The sequence below is a fragment of the Saccopteryx leptura genome, chromosome 13, assembly GCF_036850995.1.
Source record: "Saccopteryx leptura isolate mSacLep1 chromosome 13, mSacLep1_pri_phased_curated, whole genome shotgun sequence".
Classification (NCBI taxonomy): Eukaryota; Metazoa; Chordata; class Mammalia; order Chiroptera; family Emballonuridae; genus Saccopteryx; species Saccopteryx leptura.
Window position 1 is genome coordinate 56,442,742 of NC_089515.1, and position 19,921 is coordinate 56,462,662.

General features: G+C 53.0%; 1 protein-coding gene across 3 annotated transcripts in view; it reads left to right on the top strand.

The window, feature by feature from the left end:
* The window catches only part of OTUD7A (OTU deubiquitinase 7A), a 100,446-nt gene that overhangs the window by 33,642 nt on the left and 46,883 nt on the right, over positions 1 to 19,921 (top strand). For 2 of the 3 annotated variants that reach the window (XM_066355372.1, XM_066355370.1), the window contains exon 1: positions 18,968 to 19,088. The exons of the other annotated variant lie outside the window; for it this stretch is intronic. The gene's annotated coding sequence lies outside the window, so the exon portion shown is untranslated. Of the gene's footprint in view, positions 1 to 18,967; positions 19,089 to 19,921 lie in introns of those variants that run through there. 3 annotated transcript variants of the gene reach the window in all.

Consider the following 19,921-nt stretch of genomic DNA (forward strand, 5'->3'; position numbering starts at 1 on the left):
CATATAATCCGAGAAGGGGGCTAATATCCCAAAATAGTTCCTAGACACCTCTCAATGGCAAAAAAAAAAAAAAAATCAGTGTTAAAAACGGGCAGGGAAACTAAAGACATCCACCTGCACGGCCAACAGGTACAGGCAAAGATGCTCACCGTTGCGTATCAGCTGGGGAAATGCTCACCAGACCCCAGCGAGGCATCCCCTCGCACCTGTCAGGACGGCTGTCACCAAGAACATCCGAGATAACCATTGTTGAGGACGTGGAAGAAAGGCTCCCTCGTGGACTGTCGGTGGGCATGGGCAGAGCGTCGGCCCCTATGGGAGACAGCAAGGAGGGTGTCCTCAAACCCGTCAAAATAGAACCCTTCGAGGATATATGTCCAGCAATTCCACATCGGCGTGTCTGTCCGCAGGGAATGAAATTAGGATATTGACGAGAAAGCTGTCACTGTCAGGGTCATGGTCGCCAAAATATGGAAACAACCTAAATGTCCAGCCACAGGTGAACGGATAAAGAAGGCGTGGTCCGTGCTCGCGTCCACACGCAGGCACGCATGCGTACACGGTGGAATATTATCCGGCATGGGAGAGAGAAGGACGTCCCACCCTTGGCGACAAGGATGGACCCGGAGAACGTTATATCAAGTGGCGTAAAGCCAGGCAGAGAAAGACCAGACACTGCGTGAGGTGTCCCTTGTGTGTGACACTGAGAGAGTGGGGAGGTGGTTGCCAGGGGACTGGGGGGGGGGGGGCGGAGGGAGAGGTTGGTGAACAGGAAAAGAAACACGCGTGCCTTCCCCTGTCACGGGAGCAGGAAAGGCGAGGGACGGAGGTGGGGTGGCCCCGTGCTGGGTCAGCCCCTGCCGAGCCGCACTGGCTAAAAAAAAAAAGGACGCAGAGATTCTGAGAGGGACAGTGGCTGCCCCGATGTTTTTCCTGCGTGAGCCCCGCTGCCCCCGGCACACAAAGACAATGGACAGAGACCCGCCCGCGTGCCAGAAATCAGACAGCTTAGCCGCTGTGAGCTCTTTCTGAATCAGGGGTTTTGAATAAAACGACTGAATGCCTACATCCAGCCCCAACCGAAGTGAATAACAACAACAGCGCAGGGCTTGATATCCGGTGCGCGGCCAGCCTTTGGCCGGTATGTATTGTAGATGATCCCGATGAGAAGGACCGGCCACCTGTGCGCACGGTCCAGGCAGCACGGGGCATGAACGGGATACACCGCAGGCGCAGGGATACGGCGTGGGGACGTCACTGGCTGTGGGGGCAGGGAGAAGGCACACAAATATGTACTGTCCCTGTCTTCCTTCGCGGTCACCGCAGAGTTGCCAGTCACTGGCAACGGAAAGTTGGAAATGCTCTGTTAGCCTGACCTGTGGTGGCGCAGTGCATCAAGCATTCATCTGGAAACGCTGAGGTTGCCGGTTCAAAACCCTGGGCTTGCCTGGTTAAGGCACATACAGGGAAGCAACTAAAAGTTGGTGCTTCCTGCTCCTCTCCCCTTTTTCTCTCCCTCTCTCCTTCTCTCCCTCCCCTCTCTAAAAACCAATAAATCAAATTTTTTTTAAAAAAAATTAAGAAAATGCTGTGTTAAAAACTAGGGCTCTGCCCTGGCCAGAGAGCTCAGTTGGTTAGGGCATGATGGTCCCCAACCTTTTTTTGGGCCACGGACTGGTTTCATGTCAGAAAATATTTTCACGGACCGGCCTTTAGGGTGGGAACGGATAAATGTATCACGTGACCGAGACAAGCATCAAGAGTGAGTCTTAACGCTTGTAAGCGTCAAGAGTGAGTCTTACGGATGTAACAGAGGGAATCTGGTCATTTTTTAAAAATAAAACATTGTTCAGACTTAAGTATAAGTAAAATGGAAATAATGTAGGTTATTTATTCTTTCTCTGCTGACCGGTACCAAATGGCCCACAGACTGGTACCGGTCCATAGCCCAGGGGTTGGGGACCATTGGGTGCAGGCGTCCCCAAACTACGGCCCAAGGGGCCGCATGCAGCCACCTGAGGCCATTTATCCGGCCCCCCACCGCACTTCCAGAAGGGCCACCTCTTTCATTGGTGGTCAGTGAGAGGAACACTGTATGTGGCGGCCCTCCAACGGTCTGAGGGACAGTGAACTGGCCCTCTGTGTAAAAAGTTTGGGGACTCATGTTAGAGCATCATCCCAAGCACAGAGGTTGACAGTTCAACCCACTGTCAGGGCACCTATAGGAACTGCTCGATGTTCCTGGCTCTTTCTCTTTCTCTCTCTCCCTCTCCCTCCCTTCCTCTCTTGCTAAACTCAATAAACAAATGTTAAAAAAAAAAAAATCAGGGCTCTATCTTAAAGGGTCATCATAATATTTGTGTTCTCCTCAGAGAAACCTATCTCCGACTGTGACGAGATATTTCCTCTGAACTTTGCTGGGGTTTTTTTTTTTCCTCCTTCTGTTTTTTTATTATTATTAATTTTAATGCAGTGACATTGATAAATCAGGGTACATATGTTCAGAGAAAACATCTCCAGATTATTTTGACATTTGATTATGTTGCATACCTCTTACCCAAAGTCAAATTGTCTTCCATCACCTTCTATCTGGTTTTCTTTGTGGCCCTCCCCCCGCCCCCCTCCTTCCTCACCCCCTCCCCCCACCCTCCACCCCCCACCCCCCTGTTACCATCACATTCTTGTCCATGTCTCTGAGTCTCATTTTTATGTCCCATCTATGTATGGATTCGTATAGTTCTTAGCTGATTTATCTCCACGGGCAAGTGAAATAAAAGACAGGATAAACAAATGGGACTATATCAAACTAAAAAGCTTTTGCACAGCTAAAGACAATAAGAACAGAATAAAAAGACAAACCACACAATGGGAGAACATATTTGACAATGCGTCTGATAAGGGGTTAATAACCAAAATTTATAAAGAACTTGTAAATCTTAACACCAGGAAGACAAACAATCCAATCAAAAAATGGGCAAAAGAAATGAATGGACACTTCTCCAAAGAGGACACACAGATGGCCAATAGGCAGATGAAAAAATGCTCAACATCACTAATCATTAGAGAAATGCAAATTAAAACCACAAGGAGATATCACCTCACACCAGTCAGATTGGTGCTCATCAACAAAACAACACACAAGTGCTGGTGAGGATGTGGAGAAAAGGGAACCCTCCTGCACTGCTGGTGGGAATGCAGACTGGCGCAGCCACTGTGGAAAACAGTATGGAGATTCCTCAAAAAATTAAAAATCGAACTGCCTATGACCCAGCTGTCCCACTGTTAGGAATATCTCCTTCTGTTTTGCAGTCATACCTTCCCTCCCCTCCTTTTGTCCTCCATGAAAAAAAAAAAAAAAATGCCGCTGTCGGGAGGGGGAACACCTGGAGGCAAGCAGGCTGGCTCAGGAGAGGTAAGGAGCCGTTGCCACGGAGACGAAGCAGGTGCAGGGCCGCAGGACCACAGGTGAGGGGCGGCCGGCCCGGGGAGGCCTCTGGGAGGAGATGCTCAGCGGTCAAGGGCTAGACGCTGGGCGGGAGGCGGCTCCAGGCTCCTGAGCGGCCGGGGGCCAGTTCCGGAAACAGGACTGAGGCCTCGGTTTTGGGGGGCCCAGCTGCGGTGTGCACTTCAGCAGATGGTATGTCTACAGTGCCCGCTGCACTCTTCATGTCCTGGACTGTGTCTTAGGTTGACTTCTTTTGGTTTGGTTTGGTTTGGTTTGGTTTGCCTACCTAACCAGCTTTCGGGACTGCCTGGAAGATACTAATGAATGTATAAAGCTAGAGGAAGGAAGGAAGGGAGGAGGAAGGGAGGAAGAAAAGGAGGGAAGGAAGGAAGGGAAGGAGGGAAGGAGGAAGGGAGGGAGGGAGGAGGAAGGGAGGAGGAAGGGAGGAAGAAAAGGAGGGAAGGAAGGAAGGGAAGGAGGGAAGGAGAAAGGGAGGGAGGGAGGGAGGAAGGAAAGAAGGAAGGAAGGGAAGGAGAAAGGGAGGGAGGGAGGAAGGAAAGAAGGAAGGAAGGAAGGAAGGAAGGAAGGAAGGAAGGAAGGAAGGAAGGAAGGAAGGAAGGGGGAGGGAGGGAAGAAGGAAGGAAAGAAAGAAGGAGGAAGGAAGGGAGGGAGGGAGGGAATGGTTAGAGGAATTTTTTGAGGATGTCAGGTTAATAACATATCACAATTCATGCCAAAAACTTCATTTTATGTTTAAGTAGAATTTAAATTTTTTTTTTCCCATTGTTAAGAGAGTGGGGAAGAGAAAGAGAGAGAGAGAGATCAACTCATCTCAGTTGTTCCGCTGAGCTGTATGGCTGCTTCTTGTGCGTGCCCCGACCAAGGGCCAAACCTGCACCTGGACCGGGTTTATTTTCGGTTAGAAAATAAGTTTCTTTGACCCGACACGTGTGGGAAGGGCCGTGTGCTCTCACTGGGTTCTGAAGACGCATGACGTCTCTTACCGTGCAAGTCAGTGTTTTCTCCGACTGGTCTGGTTGGCCGATGGGTGTCCTGCTCCAGGCCGAGCCCACGGACAGCTGTCAGGCCCGGTGTCTGCAGGAGAGTTCATGTGTGAAGCGGAGTTGACTGGTTCCTGATGCCGGTGTCTGTTCATGTCCGAAAGCCACCTGTTGTTGTTGTTCTGCAGGAAGTCATTACAGTTCAGTGTACGTTGCTACCTAGTCACTTCCTTTTCTGGTCTTCTTAAGCAACTCTTTATCAAGCCCTGGCTGCAGACAAGGCTAACTCTTCCGGGTGGTGACCCTGTGTGTCAGCGTCCACATGGGGCCGTGCACCTGGGAGCCCACACCTCCCCGGCCAGGGCGGCACCCGTGTGATGGGACAGTCTCGTCGCGTGGCCTGGGAGTCTGCATTGTGAACACGCTGCGTGTGACTCTCATGCTCCCCGACGTCTGAGAAGCACCCTGCCCGATGCCTTGCTTCTGGCCTCCTCTGCGGCTTGGGTTGCATTCTGGCAGCGGCCGGGGAAGGTCCCAGACTTGGGAACCCGGGTGTGGCGTCCCAGCGGAGTGGGACGTCCCACATGCAGTGTCGAGACCTCGCGCCTGTGTTTTTGCACAAAGATGCTGCGTGCTCCCCCGCCCCGAGAAATGACACCTGAGCTCTCAGGCTGAGAGGAGCCTGTCACTTGCACATGAAGGACAAGCACGCTGGTGGACCAAGGGGAGAGTTTGCCGAGGCAGCTGGGGGGGTGGGGCCCCGCGCCCCGTGGTCCGCGCGGCCAGGCTGTGACTCAGACTTGCAAACCTGCCCGCACGGTCAGTGGAGCAGCCTTCACGCGTGTTCTTGTCACGCACGCATGGGGTGACACAGAAGGGTGGCTCGGCGGGGGGGGGAGCAGCGGAATGTGGGAGCCAGGGAGGGGCTTCGCGGGGGGGGGGGGGACACAGCAGAATGTGGAGCCAGGGAGGGGCTTCGCGGCAGCTGATCGGACCATTCCTCTTCTCGGGCACCTTTCCTTATGGTGGTGGGTGTGAGGATGCTGGCCCCTCTGAGGAGGGAGTTCTTCTGGCCCTGGTCTAAGGCGCAGAACAGGGACATTGGGCTCTTTCATGGGTCCTCAGAGTGGCTTCCGGGGCTGGTGCGTGTCTGGTCCGGAGCTGTTACAAACTGTCGCCTGAGACCTCCCCCGAGGTGACTGCTTCTCCCCCTCCGGCAAGGACAGCTGTGCAGGGGGCAGAATAGTTTAAACTCTGCCCCTTTGACATTAACATGACCTCCTGGTGGCAGAAGTGGCCCCCTGGAAGGCGTTGACCTTGGTCATTTGATGCGGTAACTGCCCAAGACCAGCAGGTCAGTGTCATGGGCACGGGGCCCCCCAGGGCACAGGGTCAGAGAGCAGGAACATGCCGGTTGGTCCTACGGGCCCTGAGTCTGGTGACCCAGGGGGCGGGGGGTGCTTACTCAGTACTGGAGCTGGGGTCCCGCCCTGGATGCACTGCCTGGCCTCGGACAGGGGCTGGGTCCCGGGGCGGGGCTCTTTTCTCTCCGGTGCTCTGGGCTTTGGTGATAGTTTTGAGCTCTGTGCTCCAGGAATAGTCCTGACTGTGGTCGCACAGAGCTGGCACATCAAACCCGCCGTGGGGACTGACTGGGTGAGCAGGGAACCTCCACCCCACCCTCAGCTCCGGGCTCAGGTGTCTGTCTCCGCGCCCCACCAACCAGCGTGGTCTGAGTGCCGTCAGCGGATGGAAGTCTCCGTGTGGCTGTCCACATGTTCTTGTCATCAGATCCCCGCCGGAGACACATCTGAGCCCTTCTGTATCTTTTACGGTAACATGGTCCTGCTGTGCCCACTGTCCCCATCTATCCGTGACCCTTGAATAGCATGGGTTTGAACCGCGCCAATTTTTTTTTTTTTCAATAAATATCTGGGAAGCATCTTTTAGAGACTTCTTGACTCCCTCGATGCAATTGTATCAATTGTATGGAGAGCACTGGGTACCATAAAGCAACCGTGTTGCTGTTTCTTTGTTATCGATGGACGGACTGTTGCACCAGTGAGTACACAGGGGTGTCTCGTCACGTGTGATGCCCCGCGTGAGTGATCCCTAGACCACCTACCGTGTTTTATATCCTATCAGACAGTCTCGTAATCAGATTGTAAACAGATGAGGTAAACTTAGGGTATCCGTCCTTATGCAGATGTTTTTCCTCTTCCTCGTGGTCTTCTTAATAACGTTTCTTCCACTTGCTTCATTGTGAGAATACAGTATATAATACACATAGCATGCAGAATAGACGTCAGCCGACTGTTTATGTGATGATGATGAGGGCTTCTAGACAGCACTAGGCTATTATTAGTCGTTGAATTTGGGGCAAAGTTATATGTGGATCTTTTCGACTGCCTGGGGGTCAGCACCCCTGACCCCTGCGCTGTTCAAAGGCTAACTCTGGTTCCTCTGCTGCCAACAGTGCTGGGGGCTGGACCCCCACCACCATGGCCAGTGTCCCTGACTGCCCCGCTCACAAGCTGCCTCCCGTGGGCCACCTGCGTCCTTCAGGCTGTGGTCCTAGTCCCTGCGCATGGTGAGAAGGTGGCCATCACCCACACTGAGGATGCTGGTCACCCGCCGTGCCTCCCCCCAGACAAGACCGCCCTGCTTGTCTCTCTGCAGGGGCGCAGTGGGTCGACCTCCTGTTTCCCAGCAGGTGGCGGATGCAGGAAGCGTCACCTGTGCTCCTCCAGGGGCTGGTCCGTGTAAGCCTCCTGCCTCCCGGGTGGTCCCTGGGTTTCCTCCTCCTTCTTCCCGCTCAGGTCGCAGCCACCAGTGTGGGGTGGTCCTCACATCCTCCCTCCTGCCCTGCCCTGCGCTCCAGATGTGACCTGCCAGAGCCACCTGCGTGCGCACCTGAGCCCACGCTGTGTGCTTGCTGCTGCCTCTGTTGTGGGAGTTTCTATTTCTTTGGTTTTTGGCCTGTCTCCACCCCCAGTTAGAACGCTGGCTCCAGCCAGGGGTTGGGTCTCAACAGCCCCTTGTCCCTGGCATGTGAGGACACATGAGCAGCTTTTGTGGTTGGAATGAGTGGATGAGTGGATGGCCCCTCGCTGCCCCATGCACAGCCCTGAGGGGCTGGTAGGAGTGACGCATGCCGCCCGCCTCTGTCCAGGCAAAGGCACACTGTGTTCTGGCCAGGGGGACTGCTGCGGGCCAGGCCTGGCCGGGGGTGGCTCTGGGCAGGTGGCTGGCCCTCGCTGTGTCCCAGCGTCCTCACTCCGCCGTGAGGACAGTGCCGCTATTGTTGTGAGGACAGATGGGCCACGGTGTGTGGTTCTTCAGATCTGGGGTAGAGATCAGTGTGGGCTTCCTGGTTATTCCCAGTGCCCTCTGCGTCCTCGTGCTGTGTGCACGCAAGCAACACACACACACACAATGTACCACACACAGACACACACACACAGTATACCACACACACACACAGTGTACCATACACACACACACACACTGTAACAGACACACTGCACACACACAGTGTACCACACATAGACACACTGTAACAGACACACTGCACACACAGTGTACCACACACAGACACACACTGTAACAGACACACTGCACACACACAGTATACCATACACAGATACACACTCACAGTGTACCACGCACGCACACACATCACTACCCCACACACACAAACACGCACACACGTCAAATCAATCGACAGTCCCTGTAACTTGTCCCCCGAACACCCCCATCAGCCTCCCCCATCCCCGCTGTCCCAGAAGTGGCTGTCACCATCTCTCCCTGGCCTGAAACACTATCTTTTCCACCAAACATGATTTAAATTGCTCTTAGTGGCGGGGACCAAGACAGGACATCAGATCTGCGTCCCCCTCTGGGGTGTCCGATCTGTTCTGAACGTGTTTCCCGCTGCCTCTGGTGTTGATGGAGAAGCAGGTGGGTCACCAGCCCTTGAAGGCAGGGCCACTGTGGTCACCTGGCTGCTTTGTGAGTCGCTGACTCCCTCCCAGGAGGGCCTGAGTGAAGGTTGGGGTGTCGGCAAACATTTGAACAGGTCCTTTTCATCTTTGAATGCCTGGGACAGTGTCTTAAGCAGAGCTTTGAGTCACCTGTGGGTGATGCCGAGGTGGCTGGGACGGTCTCTCACAGGCCCTGCCGAGATCTCCAGCCAGACACTCTCTCCTTGGCGCCTGTGTGTTTCTCTGAACTCCTGAAAGGCACATCAGTGGGAATCTGAGGGGAGTTTCTATCTGGAGACTGGTGATTGCGAGAGGAACAGCACACCACTGAGATCGAACGAGACTCAGAGAAACCATGCTGACGCTGGCACGCATTTCACCTGGAGTCCGAGCAGCGGAATGTGACCGCCGTCCTCGGCGTGGACGGGACCCTCCAAGGGGGTCAGGGGTGGGGGCATGCCAACAGTGTCTTTGCATGAAGCAGTTTACCGTTTGGTGGTCATGATCGTGGCCGGTGAGTTGGGAGGCACTTCCTGGACTCGGAGCGAATGTCCGGATGTCTGCACTGCATTGAGGTCTGTCGCCACACAGACGCCTTTCCAAAAAAGTTATTTTTAAGTGACATGGCGTGACGGCCATTCTAAGAAGCCAGAGAGAGTCTTGGGGAAAAATGTTCATCTTACTTTGGGCATCTTCCACCTGTTGGGTCGCCGGTGGCTTATTTCTGTTGGTTTGTTTGCATGAATGAAACGTAGGTATTTGCTGTTCACTTGGTCGGATTTCCAAGGAGGGAGATTTCAAGAGACATCCCCCCCCAGCAGTCCATGCATGGTCAGCTTCCCAGAGGAAGCCCTTAGGGATGGGTCCTCTGCACGGGGGTGTCGGATTGAGACCACATCTTTTCTTCCCATTCCAACTCTGTCACTCTCCTTGTGCGTCTGAGAAGGCACCAAGTATGGTGTAATTGGGTCTCGGATTTTGCCAAATATAAATGTGTTAGTTTCCACGTGTATTGCGTGTGTCTCTCTTCTGACGGACGACCTTTGAGTAAATCGCAGGCCTCCCTCTCAGAGGCCACATGGCCAGCTTCTCTGGCCGTGTGCTCCTACGGAGTTGTCACTGCCCATTCAGAAGAGGTAGGAGAGCAGGATGCCAGCCCCGTGCCCACGGCGGGCACTGCCTCCACACAGGGCCCTGCAAGGTGGGCCGGTGTCCAGGGATGCCCAGGGGATGCTGGGCCCCAAGGCACAAGCAGGTGGAGGTGTGCTGGTCAAGGACTGAAGGAGAAATGGGTGCCACAGTTGGAAACAGAGTCATTGGAGGGATTGTGTCCCACGGTCACCTTCCGTAGGTAAAGACGATAGCATCCAAAGGGAGGTCACGCGACAGCAAAGCAAAGGATGAGGGAACAGAGGCTGGCACCTTGGTGGGGGAAAGATCAGAGACTCCCCTACAGACTATAGTGGGTAGCAGGCAGCAAAGTCCTCCAGTGAGTCCTCAGGGAGAAATATGAAAGAACCATCTTGGAGAACGAGAATGTGCAGTTTCCAAGGAATGATCACCCTCTGGCAGCTCCGGGAGTTCTTCTGAAGGGTCCAGGGTAGCGTAGAGCCGAAGAGAGCCCAGCCATCAGGGTTGAAAGATTATTGACCGGTTGCGTTCAGATGCGCTGTTGCAAGTGCAGGATGGATGGAGTGGAGGGGAGGGGAGGGGAGGGAAGGGTGGACAGGCATCGATGTTGTTTATGAAAAGCATGACTGTGGGTTGAACCACAGTCTGTGGGGCTAGGCAGCTACAGGAGCAAGGGCTCAAGGCAGAGGATGGTGTACAAGATGTGACGGGACCGGTGGTTCCGAGGCTCCGAAACGTGGCCGGGTGCACAGGTGCACATGGCCATCAGGCGCCGTGCAGAAATGAGCAGTTCTCTTCAGGCTGGGTGCCAAGCCATTGAATAAGTGACACTTAACTCTGGCTGTTGATCCGAACCTCCCAGGAAATATTTAAAAAATGTGTCAGTGGGCTCTGACCATGTCGATTCAGAATCTCCAAGTGTCTGTGTGCCTTTGTTGTTGTTATTGTTAAAGAGCACAGATGATGGTTCGGGTGCCCAGACAGCGATGGCAACCACTGCGGCAGAGACTGGGTTGCCCTGAAGGGGTCCTCGGGACTGGAGAGGCAGAGCTGTCTCATGCACAGCCCCCTGGGTGGCACCACATTCGTGCAGAACACGGAGACTCTGTTGGGAAGGTTGTCACTGTTGGGAGCCTTCTAAGATTGGAGACGTTTTGGATGAGGACAAACAGACCCACGGGAGACTTGGGGATTTAAAGAATCTGGAGCCATGATTCCCAACCTGGAGAGGAACAGCTTTTTAAAAAAAATAAATAAATAAGTCTCAATACTGCCTGGCCAGGCAGTGGCACAGTGGATAAAGCATCAGAATGGGACGCTGAGGACCCAGGTTTGAAACCCCAAGGTCGCCGGCTTGAGCGCGGGCTCATCAGCTTGAGCTTGGGGTTGATGGCTTGAGTGTGGGATCATAGACATGACCCCATGGTCGCTGGCTTGAGCCCAAGGTCTCTAGATTGAACAAGGGTCACTCGGTCTGCTGTAGCCCCCCCCCCCCCCCGTTAAGGCACATATGAGAAAGCAATCAATGAACAATTAAGATGCCACAATGAAGACTTGATGCTTCTCATCTCTCTCCCTTCCTGTCTGTCTGTCTCTGTCTGTCCCTCACTCTTCTGTGTCTCTCTTTGTCTCTCTCACTTAAAAAGAAAACTCTCAATACCAAGACAGTATCCCAGCCTAATTACATCAGAATCACTGGGAATGGAGCCCGGGCAAAATTGAGACATTAAAATTTTCCCCCAGATACATCAATTGTTTATTCAGAAGCCTCCTGGGAAGGACTGTGGCATTATTATTGTTGTTGTTATTATTATTATTATTATTATTATTATTAGTTAGATGGGGAACACTGGACATGGTGCAGGTTTGGGAGAAGCTTTCATGATGGCTGTTGGGGTCCTGCTGAGATTGAGGTGGCTAGTCATGGGCATGGAGATGTCAAAGAGGCATCGGCACCAAGTCAGGAGGAGCTCAGGGAGGAAGAAGGTTTGAGCCAATGGAAGAAAACTCCCCAATTCTGGGTGGCTTGTCGGCTGCTGTGCGTTTCTAGAGCCTATTTGCTGTGTAATGTTTCAACGTAATTTCTAACCTTTATGAAGACCACATACCTGCGGTCTTCTTTGCATGACATTTGCATAACCAAAGAGGGGAACACAGACAGGTCTGGTACGGATGCTGCAGGGTGCTTGCAGGATACCTGTGGTGAGAGAGAGCGTGACGGAGTTTGTGGGGTTCACCCGATGGTACCCCCTGACTTCACAGACTCGGGGGCCCAGGTCGGTGCAAGATCCAGGTCCTACGAAAGTCCGAGCTGCGTCAGACCCATCGATTCGGCGTGGCCACACCGTCCCAGGCTACATGCTCAGAGGGAGATAATGCCGCAATCGGGCAGGAAAGGAGCTCTGGCCTTTCATCGTTTTGTTGCATTTGTATCATTTCTTTCCTTTTTTTTTTTTTTTTTTTTGTGACAGAGAGAGAGACAGAGAGAGGGACAGATAGGACAGACAGACAGGAAGGGAGAGAGATGAGAAGCATCAATTTTTCATTGCGGCACCTTAGTTCATTGACTGCTTTCTCATATGTGCCTTGACCGGGGGGCTACAGCAGACCAAGTGACACCTTGCACAAGCCAGTGACCTTGGGCTTCAAGCCAGCGACTATGAGTTCACGTCTATGATCCCATGCTCAAGCCAGTGACCCCGCGCTCGAGCTGGTGACCTCGGAACTTCGAACCTGAGTCATCAGTGTCCCAGTTTGACTATCTGCTGTGACACCGCCTGGTCAGGCTCATTTATTTATTTATTTTTATTATTATTATTTTTTTGTATGACAAACACATTGGTCTTTTTTTTTTTTTTTTATCCACATTATCCTCTCCCCGTTGCATGTTTCTAGAGAGACCGGAGAGGAAGTTGCTGTGTTCGAGCAGTTTTCAACTTTACAACATGGCCCCGTCCTGGCCATTTTGATTAATGTACCATCATTAAAAGTAAATAAATTCCCAAAGATTTGGGGGGGATTTGTTTGTGTGGGTCCCATGAACATACTTCAAACCACACGGCAGTGTGTATATGTTTGCGATTGTGCCAAGTGAGCATCTGGCCATTGTTTTTTTTTTGGGGGGGGGGGGTCAGGCACAACATGGATGACCCCACCTAAGGGTCTTCTGTGGATCAACTGTGTTCATAGCAACGGTGCCACGCCCTGGTCTGTGTTTTCATAGGACCTGCCTTGACATCACAAAGGCTCAAAGCATTCTAAGAATACATCCAACGATCTCCCTCATTCAGTTCTAGTTTATCATTTACAGTAATATCTTGAGCCAGACCACAGTGACCCAGGAGTACATTTAGAAACTGAATTGACATTTTTTCTGGTGGACTTTGAGTTGCGTGCCTCAGGGCAAAGACTGTCCCTTCGGAGCCGGGGTAGTGTGCAGAGTACAGTTCCAGGGAAGTGGTTGGAACAGGCCAGTCGTGTCCGGGAGGCTGGCTTCCCAAACTCTGTCTTGCACCATTGGTCAGCCCGTTTCTGGCTTCTGTTGGTAAGTATCCCTCAGGTTATTTAAAACAATATTGCCAGCATCCCAGGGACTGTCCTGTTCCGGTAGCAGCAGGAGGGATACAAGAAGACCTCACCTCCACTGTGTCCTTTGTCTGAGCCAGGCACCCTGGACATCTTTCCCTGTATTAGATCTTATTTCATCTCCTCAGTCACCCCGTAGGAAGGGGTCCTCTTCACTCTCAACTTGCAGATGGGAAAGTTAAAATAACTTGCCCAGGCTTTTGGCGCTGAAAAAGTGGGGCCCTGGCCTTTCTCGGCTTCCGTTTTGAGTGTCTCCGGAGATTCAGCACCTGGGACAGCACCTGAAGGTGCCTCCTTAGGGGAGACCTACTTCTACCCTAGAGAGCAGCAGCAGGGGTGGGGTGTGGATGTGATTGTGGTACCTCGATGAGGTTGGGTTTGTAGGAGGGACAGGCACGGAGGGTGAAGACCCTCTGTTAGATAGATGCCAACCTCTGTCATCTACCTCTGCTCACGTTGTCCCCTGTGCTGCCGTCCCGTTAACCATTGACCTGGGGACAGACGTAAGCCCTCCCTGGGCAGAAAACAAGAAACTAGGGATGGCCAAAGCTTGAAGAGAGAGAAGCAGACCTGGCCCATGGCTCAGTGGATAGAACGTCGTCTCTATCCCGGCTTCACTTCCTGGTCAGGGCACACGGGAAAAGCAACCATTTGTTTCTCTTTCCCTCCCTCTCCCCTTTCTCTTCCCTCTTCCACTCTCGCAGCCAGTGGCTCAGTTGCTTCAAGTGTTGGCCATGGGCACTGAGGATAGCTTGATTGGTCCCAGCACGTCAAGCTCAGGTGCTAAAAATAGCTCAGTTGATTGGAGCATTGGCCCCAGACAAGGTTGTTGGATGGATCCTGGTCGGGGCGCATGCAGGAATCTGTCTCTCTATCTCCCTTCCTCTCACTTAAAAAAAAAAAAAAGAAAAAAGATCAAGATCAAGAAGCATTTCAATTAAAGTATCATCCTCCTGTGAACATTTCCTTGCAGCGAAGACCAGCGCCGTTGCTTAAAGACACCAGATCTGGGTTGTTCTTTAAACGGCACCTCCCCTCTGAGACCATGTTGCAAGTACAGCACCGTTGTCAGGATGTGTCGTGTAGCATTGTTGTTCACCTCTGGGTAGAACAGGAAACCTTCCTGCTTCTCCCAGGGCTTCTGGGACTGGTGGGCTATAAGGGTGCCAGACACACCCACCCCCTGTGACTTCTCATATTATTTCAGTCGTGATTTCTTCTTACGCCCTCGGGCTGTGTGCTGTATTTCATTTTCTGCAGCTGCCGCTTCTGCTAGATTTCTCTCCTTTGACTTACATTTTGGAATGCTTAACTATAGAAAATATGAAATATCTAGACATGCATCTGGAATGGTAGAAGAAACCCCCACCCTGCTCCCATGACTGGCTTCTATAATTATCAGTCCACAGCCAGCGTGTTTTGTTTTGTTTTTTTGTATTTTTCTGAAGCTGACTCCCGCATGCGCCCAACCAGGATCCACCCGGCACGCCCACCAGGGGGCGATGCTCTGCCCATCCGGGGCGTTGCTCTGTTGCGACCAGAGCCACTCTAGCACCTGAGGCAGAGGCCAAGGAGCCATCCCCAGCACCTGGGCCATTTTTGCTCCAATGGAGCCTCAGCTGCGGGAGGGGAAGAGAGAGACAGAGAGGAAGGAGAGGGGGAGGAGTGGAGAAGCAGATGGGCGCTTCTCCTGTGTGCCCTGGCCGGGAATCGAACCCAGGACTTCTGCACGCCAGGCCGATGCTCTACCACTGAGCCAATCGGCCAGGGCCCAGCCAGCGTGTTTTATGTATAACCTTGTCATCCCTTTCTAGATCGACGGCTACCCCGACATCCTATATTATTCCAAAACAAGTCCCCCGAGGTGTTGAGAAGCGTGCGACGATTTTCTAAATGTGTAGGAATTTGCTGGTTACCTGCCTAGCCCAGCTGTTAGTAAGACCAGAGAGCATCATCCGTGTGGTTTCATCGTTTAAGGTTTTTGGGGTTTTTTGTTTTGGTTTTGTTTTTTTGTGGGGGTTTTTTTGGTGACATGCTTGACAGCCCAAAAATACGATCAGCCTTTTGTACACATTCCTGTGTGCCCTAAACGTCGTTTGTGGTTGTTGGCTCTTGAGAGGGAGTCCGTGTCTAGCTGTCCTTTAGGCTAAGTTTGTCAACAGTGTGTTCAAAATCTTTGACTCCCTTCCTCTTAGGATGTCTGATTTTATGGCCATGACACACACGTCTGGTCGACACCCGTCAACGCCCTTCGCCTCAGAGTCTGTACCTTCTGATGGTGTCCCCAATGAGAATTTGCGGAGCACACCCTCACCTGCCTTTCTAGTTGTATCTTTTCTGGGTCCCGACACCGTGGGTGTCCTCTGTGAACAGCGCGTTGCTGGGGTCTCCCACTCAGTCTGCCGGCGGGTGGCTTCTAACGGAGCAGCTGCTGCCTTTACATTTAATTTAATTTAACGAGTGACGTAGTTAGGTTAGAGCCAACCCATCCCATCACTGTGCTTGCTCCCGGTTTTATATTTGCTTCCCTCCACTCTTGTGTATCGCCTTCTCTTGGGTTCCTTTTTTATTTAAAAACAAAAAACAGGGTTTTGAAATCTGTCGGGAAGGCGGCCGTTTCTCACCACCCCCACGGCTGCCGTCCTCTCCCGGACCGTCCCTTCCTCCTCCCCGGAGAGAAGCCGGGGGCCTCCTGACTCATCCCCCCGCCCCACGCCTTCCTCCCACTTCCCACCCCTCCCTCGGCCATCTGGCTCTCCAGGCTGCAGCCAAAGTCAGCCCTTCCCCACCGTGGAAGCTGCCTCCTGGTACGCCTCCAGTGGCCGCCCGGGCTCCTCCCCTCATCCTGGGGCCACCGCCGGCGGTGGGGCTGCAGGGGACCCCAGAGCCTGACCCCCTGGACATGGTGCAGGCCTCAGCTCGGACCGTCCCAGGCGCACCTGCCCGCCCGCAGTTCCCACAGGACAGGACCCCTTCTAGCCTCACGCGGGGCGAGACAGCCCCTCCCTTGCCCTCACCACCCACCTCTCCCCATTTCCACGTCCTTTTCGCAGAATTACGTCCTTAGTGAGGCCCTGACCATCCTTGTAACAGGTCCTCAAACACACCTTCCCTCTCTGCCTCCTCCCTGGCCCCTGTTCCGGTCTCTCTTCCCCACAACACTGAGTCACCCCCTGTCCTGCTATCCATTGTACTGATGACAGGGTCAAGTGTTTGTTCCTCTGCCCCTCTGAGGAAGGAAGCCCCAGGAGGGGTTTCCGCCTGACCCGGGCATGGGCCCCGTGCGTCTCAGGGCCCCGTGCGTCACAGGGCCCCGTGCGTCACAGGACCCCGTGCGTCTCAGGACCCCGTGCGTCTCAGGGCCCCGTGCGTCTCAGGGCCCCGTGCGTCACAGGACCCCGTGCGTCTCAGGACCCCGTGCGTCACAGGACCCCGTGCGTCTCAGGGCCCCGTGCGTCTCAGGACGCCGTGCGTCTCAGGACCCCGTGCGTCACAGGACCCCGTGCGTCTCAGGGCCCCGTGCGTCTCAGGGCCCCGTGCGTCTCAGGATGCTGTGCGTCTCAGGATGCTGTGCGTCTCAGGGCCCCGTGCGTCACAGGACCCCGTGCGTCTCAGGACCCCATGCGTCACAGGACCCCGTGCGTCTCAGGACCCTGCGGTCAGGTCCACCCATCAGTCAGCCCTCGGAGGTATCGCTGATCAAAGTGAGAATGGCCCTTCTGGTTGTTTGGAAGTTCTATCCTCTTGTGTCTCTTATTTTAACGTCACCATAGAAGGAACAATGGTGCGTGCTTAATCAAAGTCTAAAGTTAGATTAGCCAGTAGTCTATCTTCTTCCCTGGATTTATAGGGGCCAGACACAGTGAAGATACTCCATTTACTTTGATTTTTTTTGTTGTTGGTTTTTTACATTTTTTATTTATTGATTTTAGAGAGTGGAGGGGAGGGAGGAAGAGAGAGACACATTGATTTGTTGTTCCGCTTATTCATGCGTTCATTGGTTGATTCTTGTATGCGCCCTGACCGGGGATCGAACCCGCAACCTTGGTGCAGATAGAGGATGCTCTAATCAACTGAGCTACCTGGACAGAGATTGTTGTGTTATTTTTAAGTTTTGTGGGGGTTTTGTTTTGTTTTGAGGAAGGTTACATTGCTAGGGTGAAAATTCAGCTGTTCTGTGGGAAACTGGATCTCCTCTGTGGACGATGAGACTGGAGGGTGTGGCAGAAAGACAGGACCCCCCCAATCGTCTTCTGTCTAGAAATCAGCTGCCCCTTGCAGGCCCGCTGAGCCCGCAACACCCATCTCTTTCCGCCCCAACAGCCATCTAGTCAGGTAGCAGGTAAGAAGCCAGAGATCAGACCAGTCACCCCTTGGCCCCCACGCACACGGACAGTGGGGTGATGGGTCAGGGCTCCAGAGCCCACCACGCCAGCTGAGACGCTATAGGATAGGAGAGCTTTCTGGGGGGCGGGGGGAGGGGGCGCTGAGCCAGTTACAAGTGGTCACCGGCCATGACTGATGGGTCAGCAGTCGCTGGGAGGCTGTTCTGGGCTGCAGATTGGGTCAGACTTACTGCAGCCCGAGCGTGACACGTACAGGGACGCACAAAGGAAAATAATGACTGTGGATATGGGATGTAACCACGAGCAAGCCTTCTAGGAGGAAAAGGACCTAGAAAGAGAAAATGTATCCACTGCACTGAATCTTGGGCTGTACCCACACTATTTTACAGAGAAGTGTGATGTCGTCGGCAGATTCACCCCAATAAAGTGCCGTGGCCGGGAGTGTTTGTCCCGTGTGCTCCAGGAAGTCACAGAGCGAGTGACTTCTTTGTGTGTGTGTGTGTGTGTGTGTGTGTGTGTGTGTTTTTCTGAAGTGAGAAGTGAGGAGGCAGGCAGACCGACTCCCACAGGCGCCCCACCAGGAACCACCCGGCATGCCCACCAGGGGGCGATGGAGTATAAAAGATCCCTCAGGTCAGAGGCTAATACACAGGCTTGTTTGGGACTTTTCCAATCCAACTCCCATCCGTCCACATTTTTTGAAAGCGTCCTTACAGACGTGTAGCTGGGCATCCATCGAGGGTGCTACTGATCGCTCCCACTCGGTCTGAACTGCTTTTACTCACACTGGCAAACATCCCTGTTGTTGCTTTGCTGCAATAGGAGCCATTCTAGCGCCTGAGGCAGAGGCCACGGAGCCATCCTCAGCGCCCGGGCCATCTTTGCTCCAGTGGAGCCTCGGCTGCGGGAAGGGAAGAGAGAGACAGAGAGGAAGGAGAGGGGGAGGGGTGGAGAAGCAGATGGGCGCTTCTCCTGTGTGCCCTGGCCGGGAATCAACCCGGGACTCCCGCACGCCAGGCCGACACTCTACCACTGAGCCAACCGGCCAGGGCCTCCTAATCTGAATTTTGACGAAATCCAGTTGATGACTGACTGTGCTTTGTGACGGTCACCCAGCCCCAAGCCCTAAAGAGCTTCCTCTATTGTCTTCTTCCCTCTAAAAGAGATTGGATAGGTCCGTGCTTCACATACCAATCTATGACGCGCATTGACTTCAGTTTTTATGGACCATGTGAGGTGGGGGCCTCTTGTCTGTTTTGTTTTGGGGTTTTTACTGACGTGTCTCCGTGCCGTTTCAACATTATCGATTAGTACATTGGGTATCTCCAATTGGCAAAGGGCATCCCTTCATTGGGAAAAAAAAAAGCTTCGTGCTGGGACAAGGAAAACTGAATCTGAAGACAAAAACCAGCCCTCTGACCTTGACGGGCACCTGGGCACGGCCGTCTCAACGCGCGTCGCTCTGCTCTGATCTTACAGATGCTGCGTTCTGGGCAACATCAAGGCCAGACCCTCTCCCCCAGCAGAGAGACCACAGCTCGCTGAAAGGTCAGATGATGGCTAGCCTTTTCTTAGCAATAAAGCATTTTTAATTAAGGTACGTACATTTATTTTTGCACATGACTCTGTTGCACACTTAATAGACTACCGTGCCGCGTAAACATAACGTCCCTATGCATCGAGAAACCCAAACAAACAAACAAAAAATCATGGGGCGGGCTATATTGGGATATGTGCCTATTGCCGTGGCCTGGGATTGAACCTGCCACCTCTCAAAGCGTGCCTGCGCATCAGAGCAGATCAGAGTTTCAGCTGGTAGCTGCTGCGGCGTCTGTTTGAACTGAGCCCAGGCTCACGAACATCCGCAAGCCGCCGTGCTCGCAAAAAAAAAAAAAAAAAAGAGTAAGGGGGCTGGTGTCAGACACTGAAGGTACCTCATCGCGGTACCAAATCAAAACAGAGCCCCCAACAAAGAAATACATAGGAAACCTCTGAGAGCAAGTGGAGGTTTCACGAGCAGGTTGAGATCATCGATGTCTTTGAACTCAATGGGAGAAAAGGGCAGCATGTTTCATCGGTATCCGATACTAATTGATCATGTTGAAATGGCGTGGAATCAGGTGCCAACAATATGGCATCTCCGTGCGAGTGGATCCCAGATGGGTTTTAAGTCTTCATGTGGGAGCACAGAGCCAGACTGTATAAATATTAGACAGAGTTTAGAAGACCATCCGAGGAGGCCTTCTGAAGTCAGGCAGGAATCCCAGGCTGATAGATGGCTCGGCTGGTTAGAGCATCATCCCCAAAGCACAGAGGTCGCTGGTTCGATCCCTGGTCAGGGCATATACGGGAACAGATCGATGTTTCTGTCTCTCTCTCTCTCTCTCTCTCTTCCTTCTTCTCTCTCAAATCAACAAAATAAATACTTTT